Consider the following 27,318-nt stretch of genomic DNA (forward strand, 5'->3'; position numbering starts at 1 on the left):
TAGGCTGTTGCTGTCATGATGTCTTTAAATTTAGACAAAGAGCCCCCACATAAACACGCGTCCGCCCACGCACCCCCAGGAATAAATCTTCCCCAGTGGGACGAGGGAGGGAGGTCTGTCTCCTTACATCCTGGGAGGGAGAGGGAAGCAGGGGAGCAGTCAGGCCCCTGGGGGCAGGGAAGCTCCTGTCCTTCCCACCCAGACCTCCAGAAAGCAAGTCAGGGCACTCAGATGCTCAGCCCCCGGGGGTGCTCAGGGGCAGGTTAGCACAATGAAGGAGCAGACCAGATGACCACTAAGGTCCGTGGGTTCGTATCCGGGCGACCGAGGACAGATGGGGTGTCCTGGGTGATACCTGCAGCCTGTCTGAGCTGGGGCTCCCTTGCCTGTAAATGAAGTTGGTCACAGGGCCCTCTCCCTGGGCATGCTCCCTGCGTGGTCCCGTGAGACCCTGCGCTTGGTTTATGGCTCTGCGGCTGCCATCTTGAAATTCTTAACAATTACTGAACAGGGAAGCATCCGCATTTTGCAGGAGGCCTTGCAAATTACATAGCTGGTCCTGGGTGGCTGTGAAGGTGGAATCAGGCTCCAGACTGAAGCCCCGAGCCCAGTGCAAGCGCCAGGTGAAGATTCAGATTCAACTCTCAACTCCCCTTCCTTCTCCTCCCCAACCTTTCCAGCTCCTTCTATGCGCAAGTGTCCCAAGGCAAGTGGATTATCCTTTGGAAGACACAAAGACTACCTAAAATGTCTTCAGGCTCCTACTTACTGCCCCCCTCCCATTCAAACTACAATTCACTCATTCATTGATTCAATACTCCCTGAGCGCCAGCCACCTGACAAGCCAAGGTTTGCCGCCCCCGACTCCCCCACCGGCCTGATCAAAACCAGGGGATCTATCTATGGTGAGAGCTTATCCTGCAGGAACTTCACAAATGCATCATCTCTGGGGAAAATTTCTCCTTCCTCACCTCAAGAGACCTCTGCTCTGAGCCACAGAAGCCCAATACTCTCCCTCAAACCTCCACCATCTGGGGGTGCAACATGTTTTCATTTCTTCATTCGGCAAGCCTTTATTGTGTACCTGTTGTATGCCAGGTGCTATGGCAACCCCCCTGAAGAAGATGGGACCTCTACCATGAGCAAGAGGACACCCTGATTTTTTAGCTTTTATAATCTTGGAGTCTGGGGTCGGGGGGAGGTGTGAAATAGGTGATGGGGATTAAAGAGTACAGTTACGATGGGGAGCACAGAGTAATGGATAGAATTTTTGAATCACTGTATTGCCCACCTCAAACTAACACTCTATGTTAACTCTACTAGAATTAAAATTATTAAAAATAAAATACAGTCTTGGGGTCTATGTTGGTTTTAAGTACTAACAATGAGCCTTCATTAGCTTCCAGACCTTGTAATGCATAATATCAAATGCTCCTAGTTTGTAAGGAGGGTACTATTCTCTCCATTGTACAGATGAGGAACTGAGGCTTGGGTAGGTCAAGGGACTCACTCAAGGTCACTCAGCTCACAAGAGGCAGAGCTGGGATTTCAACCCAAGACTCTGTGGCTCCAAAGGGCTTTTGGTGACACCACTGCCTCTTGGATAGAAGTTTATCTTCCCCCAAAAGGAACATGCACTCCTCAGGGCTGGGGACCCTGCCTCAGAGTCTTCTCATGTCTGTGGCTAACTTGTAGCTTGGGACATGGAACCTTCCAACAAGTCCTGATTGAGTGTTTGGAGCACACCATTTCTGAAGGAATCCCAAATACAAACGCCAGCCCCATCAGCCAAAGCTTTTCTGTGCTACTTGAACAGTAAGTTGGTTCCCGAAGTCTCCGGAATCAGGGAAAAGGAAGCCATTCAAGGCCAGAGCGCCACAGGCTGTAAGCCAGGTGGAACTGAAGCTTTAGGTCCCATTTAGGATCTGATGTGCCTTTTGATCCGATTCAGTTAGGCAACTCAGTGCTTCCATATGATCCTCAGGGTACAAAGCAGGGGTTCTCAAGCTGGAGCGAGCACAGAAATCCTTTGGAGGGCACTGGGCCCTGCCCCCAGAGCTCCCGATTCAGCAGGCCTGGGGCGCAGAGCCTGACAACATGCATTTCTTTTTAAGATTTTATTTTTATTATTTATTTGAGAGAGCAAGAGCAAGCGTGGGGAGGGAGAAGGACAAGCGGACTCTGCACTGAGGGCTGAGCCCGACACAGGGACTTGATCCCAGGACCCTGAGATCATGACCTGAGCCGCTATCAAGAGTCAGACGCTCAACCGACTAAGCCACCGAGGCGTCATGTTGCCTTTTTTTTTTTTTAACAAGAGAATCTGCATACAGTAGGTAAAAACCACACATCTTAAGTGCACAGGAGTCCTATGGAATCATAGATACACATGTGTCCACATTCATGTGACCCCCCCCAGATCAAGATCTAGGACATTCCCCGCACCCCAGACAGGATCCTTCGTGCCCTCTCTCCAGCAGCGGTCACCTGGTCTATCACAATACCTCAGTTTGGCATGTTCTTGAGCCTCGTGAAGGGCTGAACAATGCAGAACAGAAGAAGACAGCCCTTCACATTTAAACCCACTTGACCCTCACAAAAATCCCCCCCTCCCCGAAAAAGGTACTATGATGATTTCCATGGTACAGATGAGAAGTCAGAGGCTCAGAGAGGTCCTGTAACTTGCCCAAGATCACACAGCTAGGACGTAGGCGGCAGAGCCAGGATGGGAACCCGAGTGGTCTGGCTCCACTCCCTGTATTTACTGCTTTTATAATACACAGTGAGTGCGTACCCAGTAAATATAACCACAGTGACTTCTACCAAGCCAGGTACACTATATATATAATATATATGTAATATATGTAAAATACACGTATGTGTGTAATACATACACACACACACACACACTATGTAGCACAGCTACTTGTAAATGTTAGCACCGTCCCCTTTTATGGAGGGAAAACTGAGGCTCAGAGCAGCTGAGGATGCACAGCCAAGGTCACGGGCCTCTAAAGGGGCACAGCGGGGATGGAGTACGCCTGTTTGCCAACGTCATGCTCTTGACCACTGACGTCACCGGCCCCCTGCCAGCTTCCCGTAAGCAGCAGCACCAGGACTAGAACCCAACAAACTGCCCTTCCATTAAAGCTGCAGTGAGATACCACAGCATGTCCACCAGAAGGGCTCAAACACGTAACCCGACAACCCAAGTGCCGGAGGGGACACGGAGTGAAGGGAATGCTCACGCATCCACGGGGCAGTGCAAAAGGGGATACAGACACCCGGGCAGGCAGTTTGATGGTTTCTTAGAAAATTAAATGTCCACGTACCATACGACCCAGCAATCTCACTCCCTGGTACAGCCCCAGGAGAAAGGAGAACCCGCGCTCACACGAAAACCTGTATGCAAATGTCGATAGCAGCTTCATTGTCATTGCAGAAAATAAGAACCACCCAAATGTCCTTCAAGGGTAAAGGGACACCCTCTGAGGCATTTATACAAATGGGAGTACTACTTGGCCATTAAAAGGGATCAACTACTAGGGCGCCTGGGTGGCTCAGTTGGCTAAGCGGCTGCCTTTGGCTCAGGTCATGATCCCGGGGTCCTGGGATCGAGCCCCACGTCGGGCTCCCTGCTCCGCAGAGAGCCTGCTTCTCCCTCTCCCTCTGCCTGCCTCTCTGCTTACTTGTGCTCTCTGTCAAATAAAATAAAATCTTTAAAAAAAAGGGGGGGATCAACTACTGATACATGCAGTGGCATTGATGAATCTCAAGGCATTATGCTGGGTGGAAGGAGCCACACTCAAAAGGCTGTATGATTCCATTTATAGAACATTCTAGAAAAAGCCAAAGGCAAAGAGATTGGTCGTTGCCAGGGGCTAGGATGGGGGGTGAGGAGCGGGTGGAATGACTACAAAGGAGCACAGAGAAATTTTGAAGGTGATGAACTCCGGAGGTGGTTACGTGGCTGAATGCATTTGTTAAAACTTGCAGAACTATAAACTACCATGGGCGAGTTTTACTGTAGGTAAATTATACTCAGAAAACTGTGCTTTTTCCTGCTATGCTGGATGAGCTCCGAAGGAAGGGAGGCTTCCAAGAGAATCAACACCTGCTCTCTTCTCGTCCCCGAGCCCCTGGGATGCTCACCTGGAGGGAAGGGAGGGCTCAGCCGGGGGGCAGGGATAGCTCCCATGAGCACCTGGGTGCCCACATGATCCTCCTCTCATTGCTCGCTCTGCTCCGAGAGAAGGAACAGTCAGGGTTATTTTTGCTCTGAGAAGTACCAGCCACAGGGTACTTTCTCCACAGGCAGCCACCACCCCCTGCTGTGTTTACATAAAAACACATTTGCCCAGGGTTTTGTTTTTACATTTGCCTTAGCAGCCTGGATTCTATGAAACATGGGGAGGTCTGATTATCTGGCTGGAGGCAGCTGATGGGAGAGGGCACAGGATGAAGGCAGGTGGTTCAGGCTGGAGCTCCCTCCCAGTCCCACGGAGCCCTGGGGTCTCCGTGCAGAGGGGACAAAAGTATTCACCGCGCTCCCTCGTGCACACACCAGCCATTTCTCAACCTTGGCATCTGGGGCTGGATGATCTGTAGTTGTGGGGTGGGGGAGGGGACTGCCTTAGGCATTGCAAGATGTTTATAAGCATCCCCGCTTCTGCCTACCAGGGCCCCTCTGCTAGTCATGACAATCAAAAAAGTCTCTAGACGTTGCCAAATGTCTCCTGGGGGGCAAAACTGTCCCCCCAGTTAAGAATCACCAGTGCACACACAAAGAGTCACAGACACCAGCTTGGCTCGGCATCCCTCTATGGTCCAAGACCCACCTAAAGAGACAGCTGCCTCTTTCTCTGTCACGTCTGCATCCCTGACTCCTTCCACAGTGCCTGACACATTTGGATCTTAGAGGCTCAAAGCCATCTGTGGGATGGGCTACCCACAGCAGCAGGACTGATGCCCGTGGTCACTAGCTGCCTTGGTTTGGAGGACACGGTCCATGCCATGTATACATCTGAACCCTGTGCCAGGCAGTTCCCACATCACCGCACCCAGCCCCGGGACGGGGGTCCATGACTGTTCCCATTGGACAGGTCAGGAAACTGAGGCAGTCAGCTAGTCGCTGCTAGAGCTGGATCTTGAGCCTACCAATGTCTGACACCAGCACCCAATCTCTTCATCATCAAACTCTACTTAAGGCAACTGTAGCCTTAAATATTTTTTAAGGACAAGATGGAGAATAAGTAGTGACAAAAATTCTCTGCTTAGCAAAGCTCTGCTCAGTCTTCCCTGAACTTGTCTTCAAGTAGGCGTCTCTACATTGTCCAATTTTAGCAAGAATCCTGTCAAGTCAGCTTAGCAGAATCCCCATCCTCCGTAGCTGATCACCTTCAATACCTCATCTCGCGCCACTGCCCAGGTAATGTCTGATCACCGGGCCCATCAGCAGCACGAATCCTGCTGGGCTGGGTTAGCCAGAATCCCGCCCCACTCCTGACGTTTCCCAATCTCCCACCCACTGACTTCCCCCCGCCCCCGACCCTGGTTTTGGCTCTAAGTTCCCATTTGCCCATGCGGGATTCAGAGTTGAGCTGGTTCTATCCATGTGTCTCTTTCCCCCTTATTGCCACAGTCTTGGATAAAATCTGGTTTTGTCCCCTCAACTACCACTCTGTTCTGGGGAGGGAATGTGGTCAGAAGGCAAACACCCTCCCAAGATTACTGCAGTCAGGAAGCGTGGACTTCGGAGGAAGACAGACCCGCATCCAAACTCCGCTGGGCGACTTAACCAGCTCTGTGAGCTTGAGTGAGGGACTGAGCATTGATTTTTGTCATCCGTAAAATGGGGACCATGACAATAATACAGCCCAAGATTTCTGTGATGGTTAAATGAGAGAGTGCTGCAAAGGGCTTTGCTAGAGCCTGGAAACTAGCCCGTGCACCATAAATATTGGTTGGATGGGTGTGCAGCTAGGCTTAGGGGAGAATGGCCCCAGCTAAGGTGGAAACCAGAGGTAGAAATGAGTTTATCCATCAACCATCAGGGCAAGGGTGTTCAAATCCCAGACAGTCCCCACCACACACACACAACCAGACAGTCCCCACCCACCCCCACACACACAGTGAGCCGGAAGCCAGCTATTCCTCAATGACCTCCTGCCCATCTGATTGGACCAAGTGAAGGTCCACCGTGCGTGCTGACCAAGGACAGGCTGTGAGGCTGGGTGAGAGGCCCACCCTGGCCCCTCTTCAGAGGTGTCAGAAGGCTGCTGACCCCTTGGAAATGGCAGAGCCTAATTCAGCATCCTTGGACCCTTTCTATACAGACACACCAAACCCCGGAGACTCTGACCTGGTCTCCGCTGAGACTGCTCTTCTGGGAACCACGGAAAGGCACCACTGTCCCTCCCAGGCCTGCCCACAGGCCAGGACAAAGGCAGAGGTGGGGTGGGGTCGGGGTGGGGGCTCCCGGTCATCAGTCACGGAAGGTTCCGCTTCTCCTCGTTGAAAATTCAAGAGCATCCATGGCTCCTGCTGAGCAGCTGAAGAGCTCTCTGGAACCTCTTTTCAACTGAAAACAGTAATTTGTAAGAGCTCACAATGCAAGCAGCAGACGGGATGCCCAGTTGAGCCCCAGGCGCAGCCGGCCTTTCTCACAGCCCAGGCTCCGCGAAGCCTCTCTGAGGCTCGGCAGCTGCCATGGGCCGGCGGGAGGGTCCGGGATGGGAGGGGAGCCCATGTCAACAGCTCCCCAGGATAAGCTGGGGCGCTTACCGTGAGGGGGCAGCCAGCCTATCATGCCCAGAGTATTCGTTTCCTAGGGCTGCTCTCACAAATGACCACCTGCGGGACGTAAGACAACAGAAATTCATCCTCTCCCAGATCCCGAGGCCAGAAGACCAAAATCCAGATGTCGGCAAGGCTGGTTCCTTCTAGAAGTTCTGAGGGAACATCCGTTCTGTGCCTGCCTCCTAACTCCGGCTGGCTTCTGGCAATCTCTGGTGTTCCTTGGCCTGTAGGTGCATCAATCCAGTCTCTGTCTCCATCTCCACGTGTGTTCTCTTTGGGTGTCTGTCTCTGTTTCCTCTTCTTAGAAGAACACCAGTCACTGGGTTGGGGCCCACTCGATTCCAGTAGCACTTCATCTTAACTCATTCTACCTAGTTCCACCTAATGTCCAATTCTGAGGTTCCTGATGGACATGCATGGCGGGGGGACACTATTCAATGCAGTTGACACTGTACTGAATTCCACTTATGCCACTTGATGCTGTGTGATAGAAGATAAGTGACTTAACCTCCCTGATCCTATGTCCTCATCTTTAAATAGGAATAATTTTAAGACTGTTGTGATGGCTAGACCGTGAGGCACTATAGCAAGGGGTCACGAGCAAAGACTCTGGAGCTGGATGCCCTGCCACCTACTTGCTGTGTGACCCTGGCCAGGTTGCCTAACCTCTCTGGTCATCTGCTCCCCTGTCTGTAAAATGAGGAGGTTCAAAGAGATCATGGTCCTCCTCCCCCTCCCACAGTCCCAAGTTCTTAAAGATCCCTAAAGGTACCACAGAGGTCGATGGGACCTCTTAGGATTTCCAAAACCCTAGAAATTACACATCAACAATGGTACAACTCCATGTTTGGGGGCTGGAATTGGATTGACTTAGTGCTACATTCCGTCCTTTCTCAAGACAGGCAGAATTCCTCAACAAGAATTATCCTTGTAGGGGCGCCTAGGTGGTGCAGTGGTTCAAGCGTCTGGCTCTTGGTCTCCCCTCAGGTTGTGATCTCAGGGTCATGAGATCAAGCCCCACATCGGGCTCCACACTCAGCACGGAGTCTGCTTATGACTCTCTCCCCCTCTTCCTCTGCCCCTCTCCCTGCTCTCTCTCTCTTTCTCTCTAAAATAAATAAATAAATAAATAAATCTTTTTAAAAAAATTGATCAGCGTCTCTGATAGTTTCTCTTTAATATAGTGAAAAAAAATTCTTACTTAAAATCATGCAGTTTGTTTAAGAAACAAAAATCTTTCTGGTCACAGAAGGGACAAGTAATAAGAACATTCTCAGGGCTGGAGAGCTTTGGGCTCCACGGGGTCAGCCCAGATCAGCTCATAATAAATGACAACAGCTCTGTTATGGAACGCTCACTTGATGCCAGACGCTATTTTCACTACTGTCCACCTTGTCTCTCATTTACCCACAAGATAACCCTATGAGGTACGTATTCTTCTTACTTTTATTTTATGGTTGAACAAACTAAGGCCCAGAGAGGGACAGTGAGTCGCCCAAGGTCACATAGCTGGTTAGGAGCTAGGTGGAGATCTGAATTCAGGTCTGAAACTCTTTTAAGCAAGCTGTTCAACCATGAAACTATTAAATCTCAGCTAACTGTAAGCTCTAGAGCAGAGAAATACAACGTCAGCCATATGCATAACCAAAAATGTTCAAGCAGCCACATTAAAAAGGAAAAACAGGAGAAATTAGTTTTAATCATGTCCTTTAGTGGAGCCCCCAAATTGAGAATACTGCCATCCCGGCACGAAATAAATACAAATGTTATTATTAACAACGTATTTTATATTCTTTTCTCCACATGAAGACCCCCAAATCTGGTGTGTGTCTTACAACCTACAGCACAGCTCAGATCAGACTAGCCCCATCTCAACTGCTCAGTAGGCACATGGAGCTCATGGCCCCACAGAGGATGGGGTAGCTCAGCAGATCCGGAGATCTGTCTGTGGGTTTGCAGAGCTGGAAAAAATACCTAGATGCAGCTGACTCCAAATCAAGAAACATCCCTGCTGCCTCCTTAGGGAGAGGCTAGGGAAGTGGCAAACTGTGTCCCTAGCATCCAGACTGTCCAGGTACCAGGCACGTTGTGTGCCCCAGAGCTCCAGCCGCCCCCGCATTACCCACTCCAACCCTGCTGGCAGCCCCAGGCCACTCGGCTGAGGGCCTGCCGGGGGCAGACTGAGCTCAGCTTGCTTGGGGGCCCATCTGGGCTCGTGTGGACCCAGCCCGGCCACCCCATGGATCTGAAACCAGCCTGCAGGGACAACTGAAACCGCTTCTGCAGGCCAACGGGACCAGCCGCCCACGCCTGGCTTTGGACCCCAGCTCAGCCACTCCTGCCTGGGAGAGCGTGCCCCGCTCTGTAAGACGGGGGTCATCATAATACCTCCTCCCTCACAGGGTTGGCAGGAGGGCCCCACGAGGAACTCTAAGAATCGCCTTTATCTGGGGCGCCTGGGTGGCTCAGTCGGTTAAGTACCTGGCTCTTGATTTCTGCTTAGGTTGTGATCTCAGGGTCATGAGATTGAGCCCCGCCATCGGGGTCCACACTCAGCAGGGAATCTGCTTGAGATTCTCTCTTTCTCCCTCTCCCTCTGCCCCCCCCCCCGCTCGAGCTCTCTCTCAAATAAATAAATCTTAAAAAACAAACAAGAACCACCTTTATCTCTTGAATACTTACGTCAAACACTGAGTGTGTTCCAGAGACGTGCCATTTTATGGGTAGGGAAGCTGAGGTTCTGAGAGATGAAATCACTTGCCCAGCATCACCTAGCTAGCAGAGGATGGATCCAATGACAACAGACCCGTGTTCACAGAGGGGCTGCGAGGATTAAACCAATTAGTACAGTAAACGAAAGCACTTTGAAAGGGTGCTGGGCACCTCGTGGGCTCAGTACTGGGTGTTTGCTCCATCATCGCCACTGTCACCATCACCATTTATATCACTGTCACCATCACAGTCATCATTGTCACTGTCAACATTGTCACCATCAGCGCACCTGGGTGGCTCAGTTGGTTGGGCGACTGCCTTCGGCTCGGGTCATGATCCTGGAGTCCTGGGATCGAGTCCCGCATCGGGCTCCCTGCTCGGCGGGGAGTCTGCTTCTCCCTCTGACCCTCTTCCCTCTCGTGCTCTCTCTGTCTCATTCCCTCTCTCTCAAATGAATAAATACAATCTTTAAAAAAAACACACCGTCACCATCATTGCTATCATCATCACTGTCATCATCATCATCACCTCTCATCACCATCGTCATTATCATCACTGTCAACATCATCGTCATCATCGCCATCATCACCATTGTCATCACCACTGTCACTGTCATCATCGTCACTGTCAACATCATCAGTCACTGTCACCACCATCACCATCATCACTGTCACCATCACCATTGTCATCATCGTCACCATCATCACCATTGTCATCACCACCGTCATCACCATCATTGTCGTCACTGTCAACATCAGTCACCATCATCACCACTGTCACTGTCAACATCGTCATCACCACCATCACCATCGTCATCATTATCACCACCATCATCACTGTCACCATCGTCATCATCATCATCACCATCATCATCGTCATCAGTCATCACTGTCAACATCACCACCATCACCATCGTCATCACCGTCATCACCACTGTCAYTGTGATCGTCATCATCACTGTCAACATCATCAGTCACCATCATCACCACTGTCACTGTCAACATCGTCATCGTCACCACCATCACCACCGTCACCATCGTTATCACCATCATCATCACTGTCACCATCACCATCATCATCACTGTCATCGTCATCACCATCACCATCGTCATCATTGTCATCATCAGTCATCATCACTGTCAACATCGCCATCCCCACCATCACCATTGTCATCACCGTCATCACGACCATCATCATCACTGTCACCATCACCATTGATATTATTACTCTCATCCTCACCCTCTGCCTCCCCATGTGTTGTGAGCACAAAGCAGTGTTGGGCACAGAGGTGCAGGGCCCAAACTGACTTAAATCCAATCAATAACACACAAAAATAAAGGTAAGGCTGAAAGGGGATTCTTATTTGGGACAGACACACACACACACACACACACACACACACACACCCCTCTACACCCAGGACATTTTCTTTGGCCAAAGAACACTGGCAGCACACAGCTTTGAGCGTGCCTGGGGGGAGAGAAAACTAATTCAGCCACCACAGGTCCTGTGCAGTTTATTTTTTCCTTCCCAGCACAAGAAGGCTCAAGGAGCACAGCCTCCATCTTCGGCTTCGGGGGAAGCTGCCAAGTGAAATAACCTCCCTCAGGTCTTTAATGGTCTGTTCAACAGAGGGGGTCTTGTTTGGGGTGGTCTATTTATTTATTGTTAGCATTGCTACCACAGCCCCGTTTATACAGAGTCACTGCAGGTCAAGCTCTGGGCAGAACCAAAGACACCCTCTCTGGCGGACCTTCCCCAGCCTCTCGGCGACTCCTTCATTCCTCCATCCTGACCCCGCAACATTTACCAGCTGGGTGTCCTACCCCCCACAACATGCTGTTCTTCTCACTCACTCTGTAAAGTCAGTGACACCCTGCTGACCACGGATTTAGGTCCAGATGTTTGCGTGTTAGCGGGGCCTTCCTGAAGCTCAAGGCTCTGGGTGGGTGGGGCCAGGCAAGAGCAGAGACTGGGATGTGAAAGAAGGCAAACAAGTTTAGCACCACTCAAATCGTTACATGGAAGCCTCCCACTCCCTGTTTACACTGGCCTTTCAAGCTTGACGTTTCTGGCGAGACCTGTGGACAAACCCAACTGCACAATTTTGGGTTCTCCACAGAGCTAGGGAAATTCCCTAGAACACTGGACCTGGGACATTTATTCCACAAGTTTTATTAAGCATGTACTATACACCAGAAGGGATGCTAGGTAATGAGGTAGAGGAGAGAATGATAGACAGCCCCTGTTTCATGTATCTTACACGACAGGGGACTAGAAGCTTGATTTCATTGGCTCGATATTCCCCCTGGATATCAAAATCATCCCTATTTTTTAAAATTATTTTTTTAAAGATTTTATTTATTTATTTGAGAGAGAGCGTGTGTAAGCATGAGCAGGGGGAGGGGCAGAGGAAGAGGGAGAGAGAATCTCAAGCAGACTCCCCACTGACATGGGGCTTGATACCACCACCCTAAGATCACAACCTGAGCCAAAACCAAGAGTCAGACGCTTAACGGACTGAGCCACCCAGGTGCCCCAGAAGCATTACTATCTTAAAGTAGCATTTACTGAGAGCCCAGCTCCTGTGTTAAATGCTTAAATTACACAAGGTCATTACTGCAACAACCCCATGAGATGGGTACCACTCACATTATCCCCATTTGACAGATGAGAAAACTGAGGCACAGTAGGTTGACAGACTTACCCCACCTCATTCATTGAGAAATTGGGGAAAATGGGACTTGTACCTGGAAGCCTAAGGCTCTAGAAGCACACGGAGGGGCATCCAGCCCAGTCCTGGGGTGAGAAATCCAGCAGTGACCCGAGACGTGTAGGTGTGCCTAGCAAAGGAGCTGGAGACAGAAGGAAAGGACAGTTGGAGGAGATGTGGAGAAGCCGGCCCAGGGAGGGTAAGGCACCTACCTGAGGGCCTGAGTCAAAAGTGGCAGAGCCTGATCAGGCCCCAAGACTTGTGCCTCCAGTCCCATGTTTCTGTTCCCTTTTTATAACCTTGACCTCATGAGCCCTGCTCTCTAACCAGCTAAGCTAAACCAGGGCTCAGCAGGGGCCCAAAATAGCTACAGCTTCCAGGCAAAATTAGTGCCGAGTCAATCTTGCCCCATTCATCACTCCGACTCCAACCTTGTTATTTTCAGGCCACACGGCACTGGGAACGAGAGAGAGAGAAAGACAGACAGAGAGAGATGTTCTTTCAATCCTATTGCATTGCTAGGTCTCTAATGGAAAATCTGTCATTTCTTTGTCTTAGAAAATTGTCAAGACACTGGCTGATTGCAACTCCAGCATCCTTTTTTACGCCCCCCCCCCCCACTTTCTTCTTCTAGCATTAATTCCCTACAGAAACCACACGTCCTCTAGTTAGTGTGGTTTGAGTAAGGCTAATTCTAGATTCAGCTCCAAAGATGGGCCCTGACTGGCCAGAGCCAATCAGCGTAGGCTGCCTCCCTCTCTCACCACTGGCTGATTCAGAAACAGGCAGGTAATCTAATTAGAACCAACAAGACTGGCTGGCAGAGGCCCTGGTGCTCAATGGATTAGGGCATCTAGGAAAAGTGATCTTGGGTTCCTGGGGACATCTTACTGTTGGAGCGCCAAGGACAAGGGAAATGTAGAGATCCAGAGAAGCTAAGATCTGATAGTCTTTGTTTGAGCCTGGATCAAGCCACACCTGAAGCATGAAAGATACTGTGGATTTTGGTGTCTATGAGCCAAAGTAATTACTCTCTTCTGAGAGAGTCCACCTGAGCTGGGTTTTTTTTTTTCCACTTTCTACATTAAAAAGTCTTACCTGAGTCAGAGCTGTTGCAGAAATCTCACACCGCCCCCCCAGCCAGGTTTGTGAAAATCTGTGGTCTAGGCTGTGGGAAGCAGAAATCAAGGATAGAATTACAGTTGAGAGGGAGGAGCTTCCCGACACAAAGATTTGGGATGATCAGGAGCCCAAGAGGTAGAATATGCTCCGCAGAGAATTTAAATGCAGCCCATGGCTTCCTCAAGAAAGAATAATTACAGTAGCAGTTTTTGTCTCTTAAATATCTGGCTGTTGTATTTTGTGCCTTATCTAATCTGGTCTTTCTCATCTCTTGATGAGGTAGGGGTGAATATTCCCATTTACAGAAGAGCAAACTGAGACCCAGGGAGAAGTAGCATACCCAAGGCACAGAGTGAGCAGACAGTGGAACTGGGCTTGGAACCCAGGTGGGTCTGACAGGGACACCCCCCTCCCCACATGACAACCTCCCTGATAGCAGGTGCACGGGGAGATGCTGTTTACCCACCAGTGGATGGGATTTAATGTCTGTGCTTGTGAACAAATGACAAAGTGTGAATTTCACCAGGACCATATTCTCCACTTAACCTTGGCAGGATCCCAAGGGCAATAAACATTCCCCCAGAATGGCTGAAGCGGACAGATGACTTTGCTTAGGAGCAAGGGCCCTAACAGAATTGCAATGCATGAACGTCCTGGGTGCTCATTCCCGCGGCGAGCCACGAGATTCATGAGCTGTCCTTCATCATGATATTGCCAAGATCAGGGTCATTCAATGGGAGCCCCACAGGCCTCCAAGGCAGGGGCCATGTCGATTCCTTTGTACAAACGAGGAAGTTGAGAGGTGAAGTCACGGATCCAATATTACAGAGCTGGTGCAGGATTCAAATAAAGACAACTTTCCAGGACCCCAGTGTTTCCCCAGGTGTGGATCCAGCAGCCTTGGCATGAGAGGAGATTCCGGCGTTAAGTAACATCCGACACAAAGTGAGAAAGTTACTCCTTTTTAGTTTTCTTTCAATGTCTCCGATTACATCAAAAACAAAGTCTCACTGTGGTGCTAATAATTCTTTAATGCCTCGCCTCCCTGATGTTCACCAATCTGCCATGAAGCCAAAGAGAAGCCTCAGGAGTGTGGCCCCAGGCTGGTGACAGTATCTGGCTAGAATTGATCAACCCTGTTTTGCTTTTGTAGCATTTAGAGTGATTAACCTCCACTTCGGGAAAGTCCTATTGATTTCATATTTGCAGGTAAGTTAATTCCTTCAATAAGTAGTTTTCAGTTAAAAAAAAAAGGTAAGTCAGTTCAAAGAAAAGCATGCAAATGTGGCCAAAAATCTCAAAGGTGGTGTGCTAGTAAGTTTGGGAGAAATCCCTATACACTCAGCTGAACCCAAACTTACGCCTTATCAACTCACTACACGGGGTGAAAAGACTTCCAACGCAGAACGAGCCCCAACTAAAAAAGAAAGTGCCCCCCCTTTCCTTCTCCATCTGCCCTGGTGTCCCACCCACCCTAAACCACCAGGTCAGATGACACTCTCTTGGGCCGGGAGGGGAGGGACCCTTGTACCTCCTTGTCTCATAATGCCAAATACCAGCGCAGCACAGAGAGAGAGAATGGATCTTCTGGAAAGAAAGCTGAGGTGGGCAGGGAAGGCATTCCTAAGGTTCGCTCCAGGCCAGAGAACCAGGGTATCTACTGAATCTAAACATCCACCTGCCCTATGACCCCACAATGCCACTCCCAGGCATACACCTAAGAGAAAGGAGTGCTTGTATCTACCGCAAGACTTGTACAAGAACATTCCTAGCAGCTCTGTTCATTATGGCCCCAAGCTGGAGAAACACCCCACACGTCCTTCAGCAGGAGAGCGGGAGAACCTGAACAGCTGATACGTGTAACAACGTGGGTAAATCTCAGACATAATGCGGAGCTAAGGAAGCACGCACAAAAGAAAGGCACCACGTGATGGTATTTATATGAAGTTCAAGGACAGGCAAACTAATCTTTGGTGACAGAAATCAGAGAGGCGGTTTACCCCTGAGGGGTATCAATTAGGAAGTAACTCTCTGGGGGATGAGTCTATTCTATATCTTGACCTTGGTGATGGTGACACGGTTCTATATGTTTGTAACATGTACTGACATTTTACTTTACCATATGTAGGTTGTACCTCCATAAAAAGTTCAATCCCCCTCCCCCGAAAATCGGGGGTTAAACAACACTATAAAAGAATTGAAAGACTTAGATCACAATGGCAATGTCAACCACTCCCTCACTGGGACTGGGAATAACCCCACTGGGATGTCACACAGGCTAGTCTTAATGTCACCATGTGTCATTCATTCATTCGATTCCACTGGGAAGCCACGCCTACATTCACGAGCTCTCAAGACATACTTTATGCTCTTAGTTTAGTACCTATTGTTTTTTTTCTCTATGCTTAGTGAATTCACTTCCTAGGGCTGCAGTAACAAACACAGCAGCTTAAAATGACACACATTTATTCTAGTAGAGGTCTAGCGATCAGAAGTCTAAAAGCAAGGTGTCCACGGGGCTGGCTTCTCTGGAGGCTCTAGTGGAGACTTTACTTCCTTGCTACCCCAGGTTCCAGGGGGCCGCTGGCATTCCTTGGCTCGTGGCCCCTTCCTGCCATCCGTCTGACCTCTTGCAACTGTCATCACATCTCCTCCCGACTCTAACCCTCCCGCCTCCCTCTTCTAAGGACCCTTGAGAGGACACTGGGCCCTTCCAGATAACCCAGGATGATGTCCCCATCTCGAGATCCTTAACCTCATCACATCTGCCAAGCCCCTGTCCCCATGTCCGGTAGCATGTTCATGGGTTCAAGGGATTAGAACGTGGACACTGATGAGGGGGGAGCCTTATTCAGCAGTCCTCACTTAGAAGAGCAGAGACTTTTGAAGAGCATAGATTTTGGAATCAGGTCAGACCCATCTGGGTTCAGATGCCTGTCCTACCACTTACCAGCTTCACGTCCTTGGGGGTCTCACTCAGTTTCTCTTGAAGGCATTTGCCTGCCTACACAATGGGGTGTCACTACGCTGCCTTTGGGTTGCTGGGAGGACAAGTGATGCGTGAGGCCGTTGGCGTGGAGTCTGGCTCACTGGAAGCGCTTGGTAAGGAGGCTGTGCGTATTCAGTGATATTCAACGAATGAATGAGTTTTTTTATTCTCAGTACTCACCCCGGTGAGTGTAGTCACCATCTGTCACCTTACAACGGTATTACAGTATCCCTCACTGCGTCCCCTGTGCTCTAACTCTCCATCTCTGCAACTTACTGAGTTTATAATTCAAGTTTGTACCCTTTAATTCCCTTTACCTATTTCACTCTTTCCCCCGCCCACCTCCCCTCTGGAACCAGTTTGTTCTCTGTATTTATGAGTCTGTCTCTGGTTTTTTTTTTGTTTGTTTTGTTTTTTAAATTCCGTATGTAAGTGAAATCATGCGGTATTTGCCTTTCTCTGACTGATTTCACTTAGCATAATACCCTTTAGGTCCATCCATGTTGTTGCAAATGGCAAGATTTCATTCTTTTTTAATGGCTGAGTAATATTCCAGTGTGTGTGTGTGTGTGTGTGTGTGTGTGTGTGTGTGTGTGTGTGTGTGTGTGTGTACCACACCTTCTTTATCCATTTATCTACAGATGGACATTTAAGTTGTTTCCGTATCTTGGCATTTTAAATATGTTGCAATAAACATAGGGGTGCATATGTCTTTTCAAATTAGTGGGGGTTTTTTGTTTTGTTTTGTTTTTGTTGGGTAAATACCCACAGTGGAATTACTGGATCATATGGTGTCTCCAGCTCTAATTTTTTTAAGGAACCTCCATACTGTTCTCCACAGTGACTACACCAATTTACATTCCCACCAACAGTGCGCAAGGGCTTCTTTTTCTCTACATCCTCATCAACACTTGTTTGCTTGATACAAGCCATTCTGACTGGGGTAGGATGATCTCATTATGGTTCTGATTTGCATCTCCCCGATGATGAGTGATGTTGAGCATCTTTTCGTGTGTCTCTTGGCCCCCTGATATCTTCTTTGGAAGAATGTCTATTCAATTCCTCTGCCCATTTTTAAATCAGATTTGTGGGCTTTTTGGTGTTGAGTTGTATACATTCTTTATATATCTTGGATATTAACCCCTGATTAGGTCATTTGCAAATATATTCTCCCATTCAGTAGGTTGCCTTTTCATTTTGTTGACGGTTTTGCTGTGCAATGAATGAATGATACTGATGGGAAAAAAGCCACCTACTAAGTTCTGGGCACTTTTCTACCCAATCTGCCTGACTCTAGAATTCTTCAGGAATGTCCTGACATCCCCAAGTCTGAGCAGAGCTTATCTGGAGATGGGGAGGAGAAGGGCTGGCCCCCAGCCCTTCCAGAAAATGGATGGAATGTGTTTCTTCAGAATGCTGGCGGGAGGGTCTGAGCCGAATTCCTCCCCTAGCAGGGAACACACATTTTAGCCTTTCTGGTGGCTGCCTATTATTTATCAGAGGTGGAATTTCCTTGGCACTTGGGGAAAACAGATGCCGAGAAGCAGAACAAAATAGCTTTTTTTTTCTTTCCCCAAAAAGCAGAACTCGGTTCATACATGTGCAGGGCATGTTCATAAAGTTGGAATGAGAAAGCTTTGTGAGCCCTGGGGACCAAGGATGTCGCTCTTATCTGTGTGTGAAGTGGGTTAGAGGGGTTGAAATTCCCCCCCCAAGTGCATTTGCAAGGTGCATGTTGTCAATTACTCCATGTATGAATCTGAAGAGGGATCTGGGACTCCCCCCACACACCCATACCCCACCACCTTATCTCCCCTCAGTGAACAGGCAGGACTCTAAGAACTTGGGGAGTGATGGGGGCTGCAAGGGAGACACAGGAGAAGCCCAAAAGAGGCAATGACAGGAACAGGGCCAAGCCCACCTTCACGCTTGGAGGGAATCTGAGACCACCCTCTTTCTCTTCTGCCCTCACCAGAGCTCCGTGGCCAATGGCCTTAGCAAGGACAGTCTGTGTTTGACCCCATGTCTGCCACTTGGCCCCCAGTATGACCTTGGGCAGGTAACTTCTTCCCTCTGTGAGCCTCAGTGTCTTCATCTGTCAAATGGGGAGGACAGCAATGCTAGGGGTCATTGGGAGAATCTGGGAAGAGGGGGCACAGGGGAAGCTGGAGTGAGCCCCGCATGCAAGCAGTCCTGTTAGTCTGATCACATAGCGTCCACTTTACAAATTAGGGAACCGAGAGGCCCAGAGAGGGAAAGTGACTTACCTAAGTCACTCAGCCTCACTTGGAAGGGGATATCTGCTAGCTCTGACCAGCTCTTGACCTACTTGAGCTACACAGGAATTGCACGGTGGAACACACTAGTAATAGTAGTAACGACAGGCACCACGCAGTGGGCTCTCAGTCTGTGCTGGGCTCTGTGCTAAGCCCCTGGATTCGTTCACTAAGGTTGCTGACAAAGTCCCACAGACTGGGTGACTTCCACGACATAGATTTACTCCCTCACACTTCTGGAGGCTGGAAGTTAAGGTCAGGGTTGGTTCCTTCTGAGGCTGTGAGGGAACGTTTCCATGGCTCTCGCCTGGCTTCTGAGGGGTTGCTGGCGCTCTTTCGTGTTCCTGGGAGTGGAGAAGCACCACCCTGATCTCTGTCTTCATGTTCACATGGCGTTCTGCCTGGCCGTGTGTCCGTGTCCAAATTTCCTCTTTTTATATGGACACCACTCATGTTGCATTAGGACCCACCCTACTCCAGTATGACCTCATCTTAATTTAAAGGATTATGTCCACAATGACCCCATTTCCAAATAAAGTCACATTCTGAGGTACTGGGGGTCAGAATTTCAATCTATGAATTCTAGGGGGACACAACACAATTCAACCCGTCCCAGCCCCTGAATGCAAGATGACATTTTCCTACAATGGCTCTACAAGGTGGATTGGAAGTAATATGTCCACATTACAGATGGGAAAATGGAGGCTCAGAGAGGTAATGGGACAAAGCTGAGGATTGCATAGCTCGTCAGGAGGCAGAGCTGGGATCTGAATCCAGGCATCTACCTCCCCAGTTTGTGCGATCACTTTGTCACTCTGTTTCTGGGAAATCTGGGTTCATCACATGGCAGAGTGTATCTAGTATAGTACAGAATAGATAATACGGTATAGTGTAGACAGTGTAATGTACGGCACTGTACGGATAGCTCAGTATAAATAGTGTGGTACAGTATAGAATAGACAGCATACGACAGATAGCATGGTATAGACAGTGGAGCATATAGTAGGGATAGTACTGTATACTACAGATAATATGGTAAAGTGCCGAATATTGTATTTTTTTTAAAAGATTTTATTTATTTACTTGAGAGAGAGAATGAAAGAGAGAGAGAGAGCACATGAGAGGGGGGAGGGTCAGAGGGAGAAACAGACTCCCCGCCGAGCAGGGAGCCCGATGCGGGACTCGATCCCTGGACTCCAGGATCATGACCTGAGCTGAAGGCAGTCGCTTAACCAACTGAGCCACACATTGTATCGCGCCATATCTTAGCTACAGCATAACCAGGAAAGGATTTGGAGCAAGCTGTGCACCCTGCACCCGCCAGACCTCAGGCTCTGAAGGGAGTCCTTCCAACAGCTCTCCCCCCGGCCTGTCCTCCCGGCCATCCTCCTGCAGATCCCACAGCAGTTCATCTTCGCTTTGGGTCCTGAAAACAGCCTAACGCTCAGCAGCCTCCGAAGACCCAGTAGCTCTCACGGCCTGGTCCAGTCAGCTCCTAAATTAACGATGAGGCTGTAACAAATCGCGGCTCTCACGTTGCCATCCCCGAGGCTAATATCCCCATTAAGGCCCCAGCAGAGCCCCAGCCGAGCAAACTCCCTGTGTCTCGATGCAAGGGGAGACCTCAGGAGTCCCCGCAGGCAGAAATCCCCCCAACGCTATTGTATCCTTGGACTCCACGGCCTGCCAGAGGCAGTCTCTATTGGAAAACAGTCTGAGAAAAACAAATGATGGCAAGGACCTTCCTCCCACACCCACATTCCCCGGTGAGAGATGCTTCGGTGGCTGCCAGGGCCTCTCTGGGGCAGGGAGACTGGATTCCTCCCTTGGCTGAAACAACTCACAGTCCAAGTGGAATAATAAGAACCCCTCAATGATCAGGCAGTTCCGAGCAATTTCAAGCTCGGCTTTGACCACGATGAGCTCATTCATTGCGCAAGACGGTCATTCATCATGTGGGGAGATTTGGTTAAGCACCTCCTCTGTGCCAAGCCTTGTGTGCTACAGATGCACAGACAAACAAGACAGAGACCCTGCTCCGGGGGACTCGTGATGGAGTGGCCAGAGGCGACTGTAATGTTGTGGGACCCCAGCAAAGACACTTTGCTCTCTGTACCTTGGGTCTCTCATATGTAAAATGGGCACAGTGTCAGATACACAGAAAGCACGGTATGTGTGTTGGCTGCTATTCTCATCGGGGCTGTGATGGGGAAACGGGGCTAAGGAGGGTTGGCTGGACAACGAGGTGTCAAGAGTGACACCTGAAAAGAAGATGACGTTGTATTAAGGCCAGGAAAGCAAGTGGAGGGAAGGGCAAGGGCAAACATTCAGAGGCGGAAGGGGCTCCATCAGTTTCAGGGACAGAAAGGAGGCGGAGACGGCTGGTGAGTTTCTGTTTTATCCCAGGGGCAGCCGGGGGCCCCGGGTTCATCGGGTCTGTGATTCAGGAGGAACTCTGGCTGCCGTGTGGAGAATGTTCCAGGAATCCAGGCAGGAGACAGACGTGGCCCGGATCAGGGCAGCTAGAGGTGAGGATAAAGACACAGAGAAGGTCACCGATGAGACGCTGGTTTCCCAAGGCCAGGGACAGGGTCTATCTTGTTCACCGCTGTGCTCCCTGGAGCCGAGGACAGGGGCTGATGCATAGTAGGTGCTCAGTAAATACCTGTGGACTGAATAAATACGGAAGGCGAGGGAGAGGGAGGATCTGAGTAGGGCGACCTGGACAGGAGCAGAACGTCGGTGCTATGGGGAAGGATGTAGGGCTGGGACAGGAGGCAGAGGACCCCCTGAGGTACAACAGCCCCACTGACGCCCCCGTGAGGCATTACCGCTACTTTCTTTTTTTCCATCCAGAGATGGATATGGAGACTCAGAGAGACAAAGCAACTTGCCTAAGATCACACAGCACCAAGGGGGCAGATACTGGACTCTACATCCAGTGCTCTTTTCGACCACTCCTCGACCTGTCCTGGAGGCTCTGAGTTGTAAGAACCACAGAGGGCCTTGTCGGCGGGGAAGAAGGCAGCACGCTCCCATCATGCCACCTCTCATTTCACTGCTGAGAGATGCAGGTTTTCCTCCCAAGTACAACCCCACAGCCAAGTTAAAGGGCTGTCTTCATTTCCGGCCATGTCTCAGTGATGCTCTGGCCTCGCATCTCCCCGAGTCTCCCCATGCACCCGCCACCTCCTCTCCACCACCCACCGCTCCAGGGGCAATTTAATCTCTGGGTGTCCAGTTCCCTGACACACTCCAGGAAGGAGGTGAGTAGGGTGAATTGAAGTATTAGCATAAATAATTGACCCAGTGCGGTGGCAGCCACTGAAGGACTTTGTGTGGAGCCCGACACCGGGGTCCACAGCCTCAGACAACCAATACTTCCAGGTTGTACGGAGAACACGGGAAAAAAAAAAAAATCTGCTGAGTGTGGGACGTTGGCTGACTTTGTCCCAGCCTCAGATGGCCCTGCAGCTGGGTGTTTGCATGGCTTCAGATGAGCCTCCCACGGGTTACAAGATAATTTCCAGGGGAATAAATTTGTGCTGGATTTCCCTATGTTTTTCTCCTCCCCATTTTAAGCAGGTGTCCAGGCTGTTGCAAGACCTGGCCTCGGGGATGTATTTACAGGGCAGGAAACAGAGGCAGTCCACAAATCAGAGGCTGTTCTGGTCTTCGTAGGAGGCCAGAGCAGGATGGCAAACTCCAGTGCCTATAGGGGCCAACAAGGGGAGAGGGCGCCACCCTACAATGACATGGAGGAAAGCATGGGAGGGCTAACTCCTCTCTGAGAAGGCAGCAACTTGGACTCAGCTCCAGCCTGGAGTTACTGGGGATATCCCAATTCTTCACAAGATATTGGACATCTGGGTTTTTACATAAAATAGTCCACTCTTTTTTAAATCTTGGAAGCTAAATTACTTTAAACAACACAGAAAAGGCAAAGCTATGCAGACAGTAAAAAGATCAGTGGTTTCTAGGGGTTAAGGTGAGGGAGGAACACGGGATTTTTAGGACATGAAGCTATTCTGTATGAGACAGTAATGGTGGATATAAGTCATTACACACTTGTCAAAACCCAAAGAATGTACAACAGAGAGTGAACTCTAACTTAGGTAATAATACTGTATCAGCACTGGCTCATCAGCTGTAACAAGCACACTAATATAAAACGTTTATCATTGAGGAAGCCCAGGGTGGGGGTGCTGTGGGGAGGAGGGTTGAAAGGGTATATGGGAACCCCGTACTTCCTGGTAAATTTTTCTATAAGCCTAAAAATGCCCACTGCCACATAAAGTCTATTAATTAAGCAAATAAGCAGACCCAGCAAGCAAAAGTGAAACATCGGGGGGAGGGGGGCGGCGGTTCTCATTCATTCTTAACAACCGTCCATCTGCAAAGTCTCGGCAGTGGTGGAGGAAAGCGGGGGGACCCCTGATGCCAGAAATACCAGCGTAGGCACAGGATTCCCCCACCCTCCAGGGTTGGCCCAGAATTGGCGGAGTTTCCAGATTGGGAGAAAACACGCAGGATGAGTGGCATGAGGTGATGGTAGCAGGTGGACGGGGTAAGTCCCTGGGGATATCTATCCATCCGCGATGAAGGAGCCCCAGCCATGATGAAAATTCAGTTTCTGGCAAGCCAGTAGAGACTCCACGTCTAATTTGAATTCGCCTGCAGAGATTTAAGAAAGTTTGTATTTCTGGTAAACCTGAATTTGTTGGCTTAAATAGATTCCTTGACACCCACCACCCATACCTGTCCACCTCAACCAAATACAGCGCTCTGTCAAACCAGGTTCTTAAATGTGCTGGTTCCTGAAATATACAGACAGGGCTGGATTTCAGCGCATTCTTGGAAAGGAACTGCTCAAATCCAACCAAAATTCATCCACGGACCCCTCTCCTACTGGGTCCAGCTTGCAGGGAAACTAACGAATAGTTAGCCAGTTTTTCTGAAAGCCCAAGTGACTGATAGAAGAAAAGGCTTGACAGTCCCAAGAGGTCAATGCTTACTGCAAAGCACCCTCGTGGGACCGGAAGCCCCTAGAACACGCAGCGGTGAGCGTGTGGGTTCTGTGAATCAGACAGACCCGGGTTCAAATCCCAGAGCCACCACTTAGGAGCTACCTACTGTGTACCAGCCGCTTCATCAGTATTGTTTTAAGCAATTCCAACAGCTACTATTGGTTGGGTTTACTAGGGACTGAGTTAGCCCAAATGGGCAATGTGGGAGGGACCCATCGCATAGAGGTGGCAACAGTTGGGAGACACCAAGTGGCTGTTCTGAGGTCACCTGCTCATAAGCAGCAGAGCGAGGTGTGTGCCCAGTATCCTGCCCCTCCTCCTCCTCTTTGTGAAGAACCGCATCTACTGCCTTCATTGGCTCTCTATCCACTCGCGCAATGATGCGCCAATTAACAACGGTATTTTTTGCTCACGTGGGATTTTTAGTTTCGGCAGGCATTTAAGAACCATCTTAAATACCGTTTCAGAATGTTACATCTGAACACTGTTTGCGCTGCCACAGGACGCGGTTGGTGCAGAATGGTGGAGGAGCCAACATACAATTCGGAGACCCCAACATGCCTCCTCATATACGGGGTCTCCACAGAAGTTCCCCACATGTCCGTGTGGGGCCCAGGAGGGGCGCGGGCTCCTATAGGATCATCTACATCCCCAGACCACGTGGGTGGCAAGAGTTAAGAATAGCAGTTCCAGTTGTTATTTTGAGAGCACTAACTATGTGCCAGGTGCTGGGCTGGGCGCTCTGCGTATATTACCTCATGTAACTCTCAGCACACACTTATGGACCCGCTTCTGTGAGCATCCCCCGTGGTTCATCACAACACTGAGAAGATTCTAGAACCCTTTAGTGGTGGGCAGAACAGTGGTCCCCAAAGACGTCCTAATCCCCAGAACCTGCGACTCTGTCACCTCACACGCTAAAGGGATGCTGCAAATGGATTAAGGGTCTTGAGGTCAAGGAGGTTATCCTAGATTATCCAGTGGGCAAGATGTCATCATAAAGGTCCTAGAAGGGGCGCCTGGGCAGCTCCGTCAGTTAAGCGTCTGCCTTCGGCTCAGGCCACGACCTCAGGGTCCCGGGATTGAGCCCCGCATCAGGCTCCCTGCTCGGCGGGAGGTCTGCTTCTCCCTCTCCCTCTCCCTCTGCCCCTCACCCGCCCCCCACCCCCCGCTTGTGCACGCTCTCTCTCTCAAATAAATAAATAAATAAATAAATAAATAAATAAATAAAATCTTTAAAAATAAATAAATAAAGGTCCTTAGAAGAAGGAAGCATGAAAGAGTCAGAGAAGCAGCTATGACAACAGAAAGAGACCAGAGTGGTGTGATCCATTACTGGCTTTTGAGATGGAAGGGGATCATGAGCTAAGGAGTATGGGCAGCTTCTAGAAGTTGGTAGAGGCCAGGAAATGACCTTCCCCTAGAGCCTTCCAAAGGAGCTTGCCCTGCCAACACCTTGATTTGAACCCAATGATACCCATTTTGGCCTTCTGACCTTCAGAACTGTAAGAGAATAAACGTGTGCCGTTCTAAGCCATGAAGCTGGTGGTATTTGCTACAGTCACAATAGGAAATGAATACACCTTCCAACATGTGGGGGACCCTCCACTCTCCCTTGCCCAGTATCTGCCTTCCCTCCTTCAATAATGATGGGAATACCTTCAACCTCTGTGTGTTGAGCATCGCACCTCACCTAGACTAAGGAAAGCCTTCCGGAACTGAGGCTGCCAGGAGTAACACCTGTCTTGCCCCTTCTCTGCCGGGATCTCTGCCTGGGGAGTGGTCTGCATGGACCACATCAACAGGCTCTCTGGTTCTCTGGCTTCCCCTTGAGTATGACCAGTAGGAGAGCAGGAAGTGAGACGGCGGGCTGCAAATGATCAGCCAAGCACCTCTCTCTCTCTGTGGGGCCGCCAGGGCTGGCTGAGCCCCTCTACTAAAGACTCCAGCTCCCGTAGGTGGTCCTTTCCACACAGCTACTTCCTGTCACTGCCCAGAACTAGCACTGGGAACAGCTCCCTCTGTTACTAACTCTGGGATGCTGCCCCATCCCTTGTGATTTCCCCATATCACCCCACACCCCATCATTAAACTCTCATCCACTGCCCGACGTGAGGGAGTGATCGCTTCCTGCCAGGCGCCTGACTGATACCCCAGACAACGTAAACATGACACAGACAAATTAAGTCACTTGTCCAAGCTCCAGAACCAGGCAGGGGGCAAGCCAGCACTGGAGCCTGCATCTGTCCAAAACCCTTGGCCAGAGTTTGCCAGGGTGGCCCGCAGGCTGTCAGCTACAGACAGCCAGGGAACAAACTGTATTTACGCATTTTTTTTAAATTTGAATTCATTACCAACAGTTAATATCTGGAGCGCATTTTTTAGGCTTTTTTAATTTATTCATTTGAGACAGAGAGAGAGTGCACAAGCAGGTGGAGAGGCAGAGGGAGAGGGAGAAGCAGACTTCCCGCCGAGCAGGGAACCTGATGCAGGACTCCATCCCAGGACCCTGGGATCATGACCTGAGCGGAAGGCAGATAGATGCTTAACCGACTGAGTCACCCAGGCACCCTGATCTGGAGCTCTTGAATACAAACCCAGAGCTCTTGTCTTAAAAAGAGAAAATTAACTGTGCTAAGTGCTTTTGTGTGTTAATGGTTTGACCCTCACAAGTGCTGGCGCTAACCCAAAGTTCCATGTGGGGAAACTGAGGCACAGGATTAAACTGCCTGTCTGAGGCTATCTAGCTAGCAGGTAGGAACAACTGGCATCTGAACCTAGCTCACTGATCGACCATGGTAAATGGAGCCATCAGATGTGGCATGGGCTCCCCACCTTGCCAGGTCTGCGACAAACAGGCCTTAATTTCACCTGCCTGGCCCCTGAGGGCATTAGAGTTTGCAACCCCTTCCCTGGGCTCTTCGTTGTCTTCAGGGGGAGAAAACCCAAGCCCTTCCCTCCCGTTCCTGGGTTGGAGCTGGCTGTTTCCTGGAGTCATTTTTATCCCAGAGCCGGCCTGGCCACAGAGAGGCGGAACTCCTCATCCCGAATGCCGCTCACCGAGGACACTCTGCTCACGGCTAGATCGCAAGGCCCGGGTGCGGCCCAACCCCATATTCCTCCAGCCACATCATGGATTTCTGACTGCGTCCAGTGCCAGGCTGGAGCCGGGGGCGTGTGCTTCCCAGCCCTGTGCCCGGAAACACAGAGCCCTTGTTCTCCTGGCCCCCACGCTGCCTGGCTCGGGCTGGACCCTTGCCTCGGCCTGTCTGAATGGGGCCTCTGACTTTGTCCTTCCTTGGGCGCTGTGCCCTATCAGCCCACCAGTGGGGAACACAAGCCATGCAGAGGCACTTCCTAAAAAGTCTCTGAAATCTGACCTGGCAGGGCCTCATTCTCCCAGCACATGGCCTTTGGAATGGGCAGTTGTGCTGGGTTCTGTTTCTTCTCTTTCTCCTGCCCGCTATTCCTCCGGTTTCTGCCTTTGAGTGTCCCAGGAGAGGCAAGTCCGGCTAAATGGCCTCATTGTGGGGAAAACTGAAGCCCCCAGACGCCTTGAGATGGGTCCAGGAGGGATCGAAGGCTCCTTTATCACTGAGCAGCTCTCCCAGTCTGGCCCCAGTGCGGGCAGGGGGAGGGCAGGGACAGAGAAGGCAACCACCAGAAAGAGCTGGTCAGACC

At 50.1% G+C, this 27,318-nt stretch overlaps 1 protein-coding gene across 7 annotated transcripts in view; it reads right to left on the minus strand.

Moving 5' to 3' along the window:
- Positions 1–27,318, minus strand: part of WSCD2 (WSC domain containing 2) — a 115,512-nt gene that overhangs the window by 66,274 nt on the left and 21,920 nt on the right. Inside the window, exon 2 of one of the 7 annotated variants that reach the window (XM_073880990.1) lies at positions 12,261–12,365. The exons of the other annotated variants lie outside the window; for them this stretch is intronic. The gene's annotated coding sequence lies outside the window, so the exon portion shown is untranslated. The remainder of the gene's footprint in view (positions 1–12,260; positions 12,366–27,318) is intronic. 7 annotated transcript variants of the gene reach the window in all.

This window comes from Callorhinus ursinus, unplaced genomic scaffold, assembly GCF_003265705.2.
Source record: "Callorhinus ursinus isolate GAN/ISIS: 27379988/994484 unplaced genomic scaffold, GSC_fseal_2.0 scaffold41, whole genome shotgun sequence".
Lineage (NCBI taxonomy): Eukaryota > Metazoa > Chordata > Mammalia > Carnivora > Otariidae > Callorhinus > Callorhinus ursinus.